The following is a 10,135-nucleotide window of genomic DNA, read 5'->3' as shown; positions in this document are numbered from 1 at the left end:
AAGAGATGGGTTCTAAGCTGAACTTTAGTACTGCTTATCATCCGCAGACAGACGGACAAAAGGACCGTATAAGGACCGGTCTTCGGGCCTCTGTTGCAAAGCACTACCGTACTTCCACATGTCTAGTGGGTAAGGCTTAGTTTGTGGCTCAGTCTGGTTATAAACAAAAGTACACGGATGGAGATGGATGAAGTCGGGGGTCGATGGACATTCTCCAGGGCAAATGAAGGCTACACGAGCTGCGGCCCGGTAGTCGAGATGTCATGGCACAGGGCCGGTGTCCTGCTGCTGGGGGCTCAGTCCTGCCTGCCTGTCCCGGGGGTTCCGGCCGTAGGTGGGATTGGGTCGGTACTCTTGTCTATGGCTAGGATGGGTTGGAAACTATGTCACGTCTTCCGTCTGTATACCGTGGTGGTATGTGGCACGTGGTTGCACGTGAGGAAGATGTGTCTTGTGGGTAAAGATGTACACCTCTGATCAGAGTATAATCTATTCGAATAGCCGCGCCCTCGGTTATGGGCAAGCCGAGCAATGTACCCAAGTTAGTGTTTCAATTCTTAAAACCTGCTTAACAACTAAAATGTGGAATGGTTGGCCTGGGTTGGCTTGGGACGAGCTGGGACCCAGGGTCGGGTTGCCAGTTCGGTCTGAATCATCGTAGGCCTTGGGTTAAGGCAGGTTCGTGTGGGTTCACGGCCTTGATGAATAATAGTGTATAGTTCTAGAATCGTGTTTACAAAATAGCTTTGAGCAACTAAATGTCTTTAAATGCTGTTTACTGCAACCCTAACCCTTTATAGTATAATTCCCTTGTACTCCCTTGCATTTATTCTGCAGTTGCGGGTGTGTCTTGTTAAGTACGGTGGTTGTACTCAGTCTTGCTCAATTTTTCCCAACCCCAGAAGAGGAGTTCCTTGAAGATGAAGGCTTTGGTGTCTAGCTCGTGCCTGCCGTCAAGCGCCTGTGGTCGTCGCCCTAGTCTTCCGCTGTTTCCCGTTTGTCTTTGTGTGTGCTGGGCCTTCGCTGCCCATGTAATAAGTTAACTATTTACGCTTCCGCTTGTTAAACTCTGAATTGTATCAACTTTTGGTGTACCTTGCCTCCTGGGACAAGGATTAATGCACGCACGTCAGGAACGCCCGTTGGGTTATTTCCGGTCGTGACAGAAGTCCAAGAGGATCTGACCTATGTTGAGAAACCAATCCGTATCTTGGAAACAAATGAGAGAAGAACCAGGAATCGAGTTATCTGTTTTTGTAAAGTCCAGTGGAGTAATCACTCGGAAGAAGAATCAACTTGGGAACGAGAAGATGAATTGAAGTCAGCTCATCCGCATCTGTTCGCCAGTTCTTCCGAATCTCGAGGACGAGATTCTGTTTAAGGGGGGTAGGTTTGTCACACCCTGAAAATCATAAATATATAAATTGTTGTTTAAATGGAATTTTTAGAATTTATTTTAAAAGCCTAGAAGAGAAGATCTAGTTTTAATTAATAAATTCCAATATAAAATGGGGCCAAATAAAATTTTATTAAATACTTTGCTTAATTCTATAATTCCTAGATTTTTCTGGGATTTATTTGACCTAAGGAAGTATTTTTAATAAATGGAATTGCATTTAAGAAATAATTTAAATTGAAAAAGGTTTTAAAAGTCTTCTTTTGGCTTTGGGCCGAAAGTCGGCCCAAAACCGCTCTCTCTCTCCTCGGCCCAAGTCGGCCCAGTCCGCAGCCGCGCGCGCCCTCGCTGTCGCTGACAGGTGGGTCCCGCTTGTCAGGTTCGTCTTCCCCGAGCCGCCGTCGCCCGGCCGAAACCCTAGCGCGCCACCGCCGCCGTTCCTTTCCAAATTCGGCCGCTCCTTTCCTTCTCCGGCCGAATCAAAAGAGGGGAAATGATCCTCGGGATCTCCTCTACCTTTTCTTCTTTGGAAGCTTCGGCTAGATCGGTTCGGAAATCGATGGATTCGAGTTCGATTCGGATCGGCCTCTTTCCTTCAAGCCGCGAGCTTTCCTTCGCCGTTGCCGCCGCCGTGGGCCTTCGCCGCCGCCTCCGAGCCCCTTTAAAAGCTTCCCCGGTGTCTCCTCTACCCGTAGCCACCCTCGCCTTCGCCTCTCGTCGCCGGAAGAACTCTAGCGCCGTGTGCCCTAGCTTTGCCGTCGCCGCCGCCGCTCCAGCCGTGCGCCGCCGTCGTTTCAGCCGTCGCCGTCGCTCGGGAAGGCCGCCGTAGTGTTCGCCGTCGCGTCGCCGTCCTCGTCCGCCCCTTCGCCATCGCCGGAGATCGCCGGAGCTTCGTCGTCGTCGTCAACCCGAAGGTTTCCGCCGTTTCCTCCTCGTCGCCGTCGTCGTCCGTTGTTCTTCCGCCGCCGTTTTGGTCACCGGTGTGTTCGCCGCGTTGTCCTCTACGTGCCGGTGGCCTCCGTTTGCGTCCTAGTGCCGCCGTTCGCCGGCGAGCGTGCGCCGCCCGAGCCGTCCGCTCCGCCGAGCCGCCGCCGCTGTCGGTGACGTCATTGCCGACGTCATCGGGGTCGTCCGCCGTGAGCCGGTCGTGGACCGTTCGATCTCGGCCGTCCGTTTTGGATCAAGTCGATCTCGGCCGTCCGTTCGCGTGAACCGCCGCCCGTGCGCCCGATCCACCGAAACCCTAGCCGCTGACGCAATAAACCTTCTTTTCCTTTTCAAAAATAATTCATTATTGCGTCATAATTCAATTAAAATCAATATAAGTGTTTTAATCCGATTTAATCTTCAAAAATTCATAACTAATTCATCTTAGCTCCGATTTAGTTGGTTCAAGTCTCTAAATTTTTCTAAAATTGAGATCTACATGTTAAAAATATCCACATGTACTGTTCATGCTTGTTATGTGCTGTTTTAGTGATTTTGCTCTTTTCTGCTTAGATTCCGTCGTTTCCAGAGAGTCCGTTTTCGCCGGAGAAGAGTTTGAAGAGTTCCAAGGCCAGCAAGGCAAGTCACACAGATCCCAAACAACCCTTTGAGCATGTTGATCCTGTTTAAAGCTATTGTTTCTTTTCAACTATTGCATTTATTTTCGAATGTCATTGGGTGGAATTAACCTATTGTTTGTTATAGCCCTTTTGTTCTTGATTACCTTATTCCTTGATACCTTGGGTTATTATAATTTGACTAGTTGAGCTTTATTTATATTGGTTCAACTAGAAATTAGATATAATTGCTTAGCCCTGCTTAGAAACATTAGCTCACTATTGGGATAACTTATGACTCACTATTATTTAATGATGGCTTAATGATAGTTCACGATGGTCAATCGTGATTAGTTAATTAATTAATGTGCCAACTAAAACCTGGTAATGGTGGGTTGTGAGCACATGGTTTTGATGGTCGTGCTCATGACAATTAAGGACCGGTTCACGAGTTTCGGTTGTGAAACATTAACCGTGCCAACCACAAGCCAGCATGGGCAACGGCTTTATCTTTTGTATAGCATGGTTCATTGCGGGGCACCAGACTGAGAAGTGGCGGAGATAAGCCCACGGGGGTCGCTGGGGAGTCCATGCCTTGTTTATAAGGGGGTGATTATGATCCAGGAAGGTGCACTGCAGTGGATTGTGTTGTATGAGGGGTATTGTCACAACTCTTTTCCGATGTACCGTGGTGGTATTGAGGCACATGGTGACATGATGTGGGGTTGTGTCTTGTGGGTACAGTGGTACACCTCTGATCAGAGTAAAACTATTCGAATAGCCGTGCCCGCGGTTATGGGCGGGTCTAACAATGTCTTTCGTGATTAGTCTCACACCTCTCATCATAGTAAAAGATGCTTTAATTGGTAATAATTTGATTAGCTCCTGGTTTGGAATGGTATATTCCTTGTTTGGAGATAGAACTGTGCAACCGGGGTGGTTGTTCAGAATGGTTGGGCCTATACAACAGGGTACGTTGTATAGTGTTGGATTAATATTGTTTAATTAATACTTAACTGTTTTATTAAATTCTCAAATGATTGCTAAATGCTGCTTTTGCAAATGGAACCCTATTATGCCATCCTTTGTTATCCTGTGCACTTGCATAATTGCTGCGTGACTTGCTGAGTATGTCATATACTCACCTTGCAATCATTCATCAGAGGAAGAGTTCTTCAGTGAAGCTGATGGTGTGGAGGAGTAGGTGTAGCCTTGGTCAAGTTGCCTGTGGAGTGGAGCCGTCTGCGCCGTTTATTTTATTTTCCGCTGCTTAGATCTTTATTGATTGAGAGGAACTATCTACCTCTGTAATGACATTTTATTCGCTTATTAATTAGAGTAATATTTGTACTCTATTATCAATTTGTTATTGTGTGCCTCGGCTGATTCCTGGACGAGGGTTCACACACATGTAAGCGTTTGGAATTTTGGATAGAAATTCTGGGCGTGACACCTCCCGTGCCCCGTAGCTCGTCGCCGACGCCGCCTAGCCTCGCCGTCGCCGCCGGCGATCTCCAGCCGCGCCGCCGCGCCTCCTCCGCCGTCGCCGTCGGTCGTCGCCACCGTCGTGGGCTTCACCACGCCGTAGGGAAGCTCGGCCACCCTCTCCTTTCCGCCGCTGGCCGCCGTAGCCCGCCACCACCGCGCAAGCCGAGCCGCCGCCGCCATCCCCTCGTCACCGGCCGTCGTCGTTCGTCGTTTGGCTCGAGGGTGAGTACCGTTGGGTTCGTCTCGTCGTCCTCCACGTGTTCTTGTCCTCCTAATCCGCAGCCGGCCGCTCTATCTCCGGCGAGGTCGCCATCGTGGTTCGGCCACCATTGATGATGTCATCATGACATCATCGGTTTTTTTCTTTTTCCCGTTTTTCTAATAGATTAAAACTTCAGAAAATCATAACTAAATAACCGTAGATCCGTTTCAGGTGGTTCAAGTTGCTAAATTTTTCTAAAATCAAGATCTACATGTTAAAAATATCCACATGTACTGTTTATGCTTGTTTTTGTACTGTTTTGTTAATTTTTGTTTAATTGCTTTAGTTTCCGACGTTCCGGAGGAGAGCGTTTCCATTGAGGAAGGTTCCGAAGCGTTTGCGGAAGCCCAAGGCAAGTCACACAGATCCCAAACAACCCTTTGAGCATGTTGAACCCATTTAAAGCTATTATTTAATTTCAACTATGCATTGTTTTCGAATGTCATCGGGTGGTGAACCTTTCCCAATTGATTAATGGCTGAAGATGATCTTATTTTCCTATGGGTTATAATTTGATTAGCATGAACCTTATATGTTGGATTGGTTCAGCTAAATGCCATATGTAAGTTTGCTTAGCCATGCTTAGAAACATTAGCTAACTAAAGGGATTAATTATAAACTATGTTACATTATTATTTTAATTATGGTTACATTAAATGGTAGCTCACGATGGTTAATCGTGTGATGTTAATTAATTGATAATTAAAACCTGGTTAAGGTGGGTTGTGAGCATATGGTTTTGATGGTTGTGCTCATGACAATTAAGGACCGGTTCGCGAGCTACTGTTGTGAAACATTTATCGTGCCAACCACAAGCCAGCGTGGGCAACGGCTTTATCTTTTGTATAGCATGATTCATTATAGTGCGCCAGACTGTGAAGCGGCGAGAAGTCCGTGGGGGTCGCTGGGGAGTCCATTGCCTCTGGTTTTGAGGGGGAGATTATGATCCAGGAACGGTGCACTGTGGTGAGTTGTGTTGTGCAAGGGGTATTGTCACAATTCCTTTTCGAGGTATCGTGGTGGTACTAAGGCGCATGGTAACATGTTGTGGGATTGTGTCTTGTGGGTACAGTGGTACACCTCTGATCAGAGTTTAATCTATTCGAATAGCCGTACCCGCGGTTATGGGTGAGTTGAGCAATGTTTTTCGTGATTAGTCTCACACCTCTCACAATAATTATAGATGTTATACCTGGTAATAATTTGCTTAGTTCCTGGTTTGGAGTTAAATCTGTACAGCCGGGTATGGTTGTTCAGGATGGTTGGGCCTATGCAACATGGGTGTGTTGTATGGTGTTTATTTAATATTGATTAATTATACAACTGTTTTACTATTCTCTTAAATATTTGTTAAATGCTGTTATGCAAATGAGCTATATTATGCCATCCTTTGTTATCCTGTGCACTTGCATATTTGCTGTGTGGCTTGTTGAGTATGTCATATGCTCATTCTTGCAATATTTAATCATCAGAAGAGGAGTATTTCAGCGAAGGTGATGATCTGAAGGATTGAGCTTGTTCTGGTTAAGATGCCTATGGAGTGGAGTCGCCATAGCTGTTCCGTAGTTTGTTATAGTTTTATATTTCCGCTGCGTAGAAGGTTATTCTTTGAGAGGAACTATCTACCTCTGTAGTAATTTATTATTTGCGAACATTAAATAGTTATTTATTTGTACTCTATTATCAATTTGTTATTGTGTGCCTCGGTTGATTCCTGGACGAGGGTTTAACACACATGTAAGCGTTTGGAATTTTGGATAGAAATTCCGGGCGTGACATTCGGCGTGCCTGCGGGCAAGCTTCTCGGGTTCTTGGTCACTGCCCGAGGCATCGAGGCCAACCCCGAGAAGATACGAGCTATAGAGCGGATGCGCCCCCCCAGCAAACTTAGGGATGTGCAATGCGTCACCGGCTGCATGGCCGCCCTAAGTCGGTTCATATCGAGGCTGGGAGAGAAGGCGCTACCCCTATTTAAGCTCCTCAAACGTTCCGGGCCGTTTACCTGGACGGAGGAGGCTGAACGGGCCCTCACTCAGTTGAAGGCGTACCTCAGTTCTCCCCCGGTCCTGGTCGCCCCGAAACCAGATGAACCGTTGCTACTTTACCTGGCGGCAACCCCGCAGGTGGTCAGCGCGGCGTTGGTCGTGGAGCGCGACGAGGACAACCCTCGCTCCGCGCACCCCCACTCTGTGTCGACTCGACCCGGGAGAGAGCAGGGAGGAGAGGCCCCCGAGCCGAACGGCGGCCCGAGGCCCCCGACGGCCGGAGCTGGCCCTCTGCCCGCTTGTCCGACGGTGCCAGGCGCCCCCGACCCCCAGGATGGCCCCGGGGCCACTACGGGAAGGTCGCGCTTGTCGCCCTCTGACCCCGATGTCGTCGGCACAGAAGCCGAGTGCGCCCCGCGCGGCCTCTCGGACGAAGAGCACCCTGTGTCGACTCGACCCGGGAGAGAGCAGGGAGGAGAGGCCCCCGAGCCGAACGGCGGCCCGAGGCCCCCGACGACCGGAGCTGGCCCTCTGCCCGCTAGTCCGAAGGTGCCAGGCGTCCCCGACCCCCAGGATGGCCCCAGGGTCACTGCGGGAAGGCCACGCCTGTCGCCCTCCGACCCCGAGGTCGTCGACACAGAAGCCGAGTGCGCCCCGCGCGGCCTCTCGGACGAAAAGCGCCCTGGAGATGCGGCTGGCGAAGAGGATCGGCCCCGCCGAAAGGTGCAGCGGCCCGTCTACTTCGTTAGTGAGGCCCTCCGGGACGCCAAGACCCGATACCCTCAGGCCCAGAAGATGCTTTACGCTATTCTGATGGCTTCAAGGAAGTTGCGCCATTATTTCCAGGCGCATCGGGTCACAGTGGTTACGTCTTACCCCCTCGGCCAAATCTTGCATAACCGAGAGGGTACTGGACGGGTGGTGAAATGGGCAATCGAACTCTCTGAGTTCGATTTGCACTTTGAACCACGCCACGCGATCAAGAGCCAGGCCCTCGCCGACTTTGTGGCAGAGTGGACCCCAGCTCCCGAGCCCATCTCCGTCCCCGAGGCCAGCTCGGGCCCCTCGCATCTGCCTCACACCGCCTACTGGGTGATGCAGTTCGACGGGTCCCTGTCTCTTCAGGGGGCCGGTGCGGGGGTCACATTGACCTCGCCGAGCGGAGACGTCCTCAGATACCTAGTCCGCCTCGACTTTCGGGCGACCAACAATATGGCAGAGTACGAGGGACTCCTTGCGGGACTCAGGGTGGCAGCTGGACTGGGGATCCTCCGCCTCCTGGTGTTAGGCGACTCCCAACTGGTCGTTAACCAGGTCTGTAAGGAGTACCGGTGCTCTGACCCGCAGATGGACGCTTACGTGCGCCAGGTGCGGCGTATGGAGCGCCATTTCGACGGGATAGAGCTTCGGCACGTGCCCAGACGGGATAACGCGGTCGCCGACGAGCTCTCAAGGCTCGCTTCCTCGCGAGCCCAGACCCCCCCGGGCGCCTTTGAAGAAAGGCTTGCCCAGCCGTCGGCACGACCCGACCCCCTAGGGGAGACGGACGCGCCTGAACGGCCCCCGAGGCCCGTCGGAGTCCAGGCCTCGGGACCCGAGGGGAGCGCTCCCAGCTCCCTTAGATTGATCGCTTGGATCGCTGAGATCCAGGCGTACCTCACAGATAAGACTCTACCCGAGGACCGCGAAGGGAGTGAACGCGTCCAGCGCATCTCCAAGCGCTACGTGCTGGTGGAAGGGACCCTCTATCGGCGCGCGGCTAACGGAGTCCTCCTGAAGTGCATTTCTTGGGAACAAGGCGTCAAGCTTCTCGCCGATATCCATGAAGGTGAGTACGGAGCCCACTCCGCCTCACGCACCTTGGTTGGCAAGGCCTTTCGCCAGGGTTTCTATTGGCCGACGGCTCTCAACGATGCGGTCGACTTGGTCCGGCGGTGCAGGGCGTGCCAGTTCCACGCCAGGCAAACCCACCAGCTGGCCCAGGCCCTGCAGATCATACCTCTTTCGTGGCCGTTTGCTGTCTGGGGGCTCGATATCCTGGGTCCGTTCAGGCGGGCCCCGGGCGGGTTCGAGTATCTATATGTCGCTATCGACAAGTTCACTAAGTGGCCCGAGGCTTATCCGGTCGTCAAGATCGATAAGTACTCCGCGCTTAAATTCATCAGGGGCATCACTGCTCGGTTTGGGGTGCCTAACCGTATCATTACGGATAACGGCACCCAGTTCACTAGTGAGCTCTTCGGTGACTACTGCGAAGACATGGGCATCAAGCTCTGCTTCGCCTCCCCCGCCCACCCCAGAAGCAATGGCCAAGTGGAGCGCGCCAATGCGGAAATCCTCAAGGGCCTTAAAACCAAGACCTTCAACATCCTCAAGAAGCACGGCGACTCGTGGATCGAGGAGCTGCCAGCGGTGCTCTGGGCAAACCGAACCACGCCAAGCCGAGCAACTGGGGAAACGCCTTTCTTCCTCGTCTACGGCGCGGAAGCGGTTCTCCCATCTGAGCTCACCCTGAGGTCCCCTCGGGCCACCATGTATTGCGAGGCTGATCAAAATCAGCTTCGCAGAGACGACCTCGACTACTTGGAAGAGCGAAGGCGGCGCGCGGCCCTCCGAGCCGCGTGCTACCAGCAGAGCCTGCGGCGCTACCATCAGCGCCACGTCCGGACCCGATCACTCTGCGTCGACGACCTCGTCCTACGCCGCGTCCAAACGCGTGCTGGACTGAGCAAGCTCTCACCAATGTGGGAGGGTCCATATCGAGTGATCGGCGTCCCCCGGCCGGGCTCCGTTCGGCTGGCCACGGGCGACGGCACAGAGCTGCCTAACCCGTGGAACATCGAACACCTTCGTCGCTTCTACCCCTAGTGGGGGTCGGGTGTCAGGTCTCGAGCTCGGGCCAACCCCGCACCCCCCCCGGGCGTGCAGGGTTGGCCAGGGGATACCACATACAGATAATTGTCTTTTTTCTCTTCCGTATTTCAATAAAAGCATTTTCGATTTCCTAAGGACTGTGTTTGTGCCATTGTTTTCTTTTGAAGAATCTTGGCTTGAATTAGCATGCTCGTGCTCGATCCTGTCCTCGGTGGCCCGGGCCGGCTAAAATCGCCAAAAGGGGCCCAGAACCGAGCCGTGCCCCGGGGCGTGGTGAACTCCGGGGGGGAATCGGCAAAGGCCCACAATCGGGTCATCCATAACCCTCGGTCACCACGCTCCCGGCCTGGTCAGTCTCGACATGTGGATCTCCCCAGGCACTAGCTCCGACCCGCGCCGTTTGAGGCTGGGACCCGGGCACGAGCCCTTGTTCAAGCCAAGACACAGAAGGACCGCGCCACAGACCATCCTCGTCTCATACACACAACAAATAGAATTGACACAGAAATTTCCTCTTTATTTGATTGCAGATTAAGTTAGTCTATACAAGAAGGGGGCCCGAAGGCCTCGGAAGAAGAAAGAAAAA

This window comes from Oryza sativa, chromosome 4 (assembly GCF_034140825.1).
Source record: "Oryza sativa Japonica Group chromosome 4, ASM3414082v1".
Classification (NCBI taxonomy): domain Eukaryota; kingdom Viridiplantae; phylum Streptophyta; class Magnoliopsida; order Poales; family Poaceae; genus Oryza; species Oryza sativa.
This window is presented reverse-complemented; position numbering follows the sequence as displayed.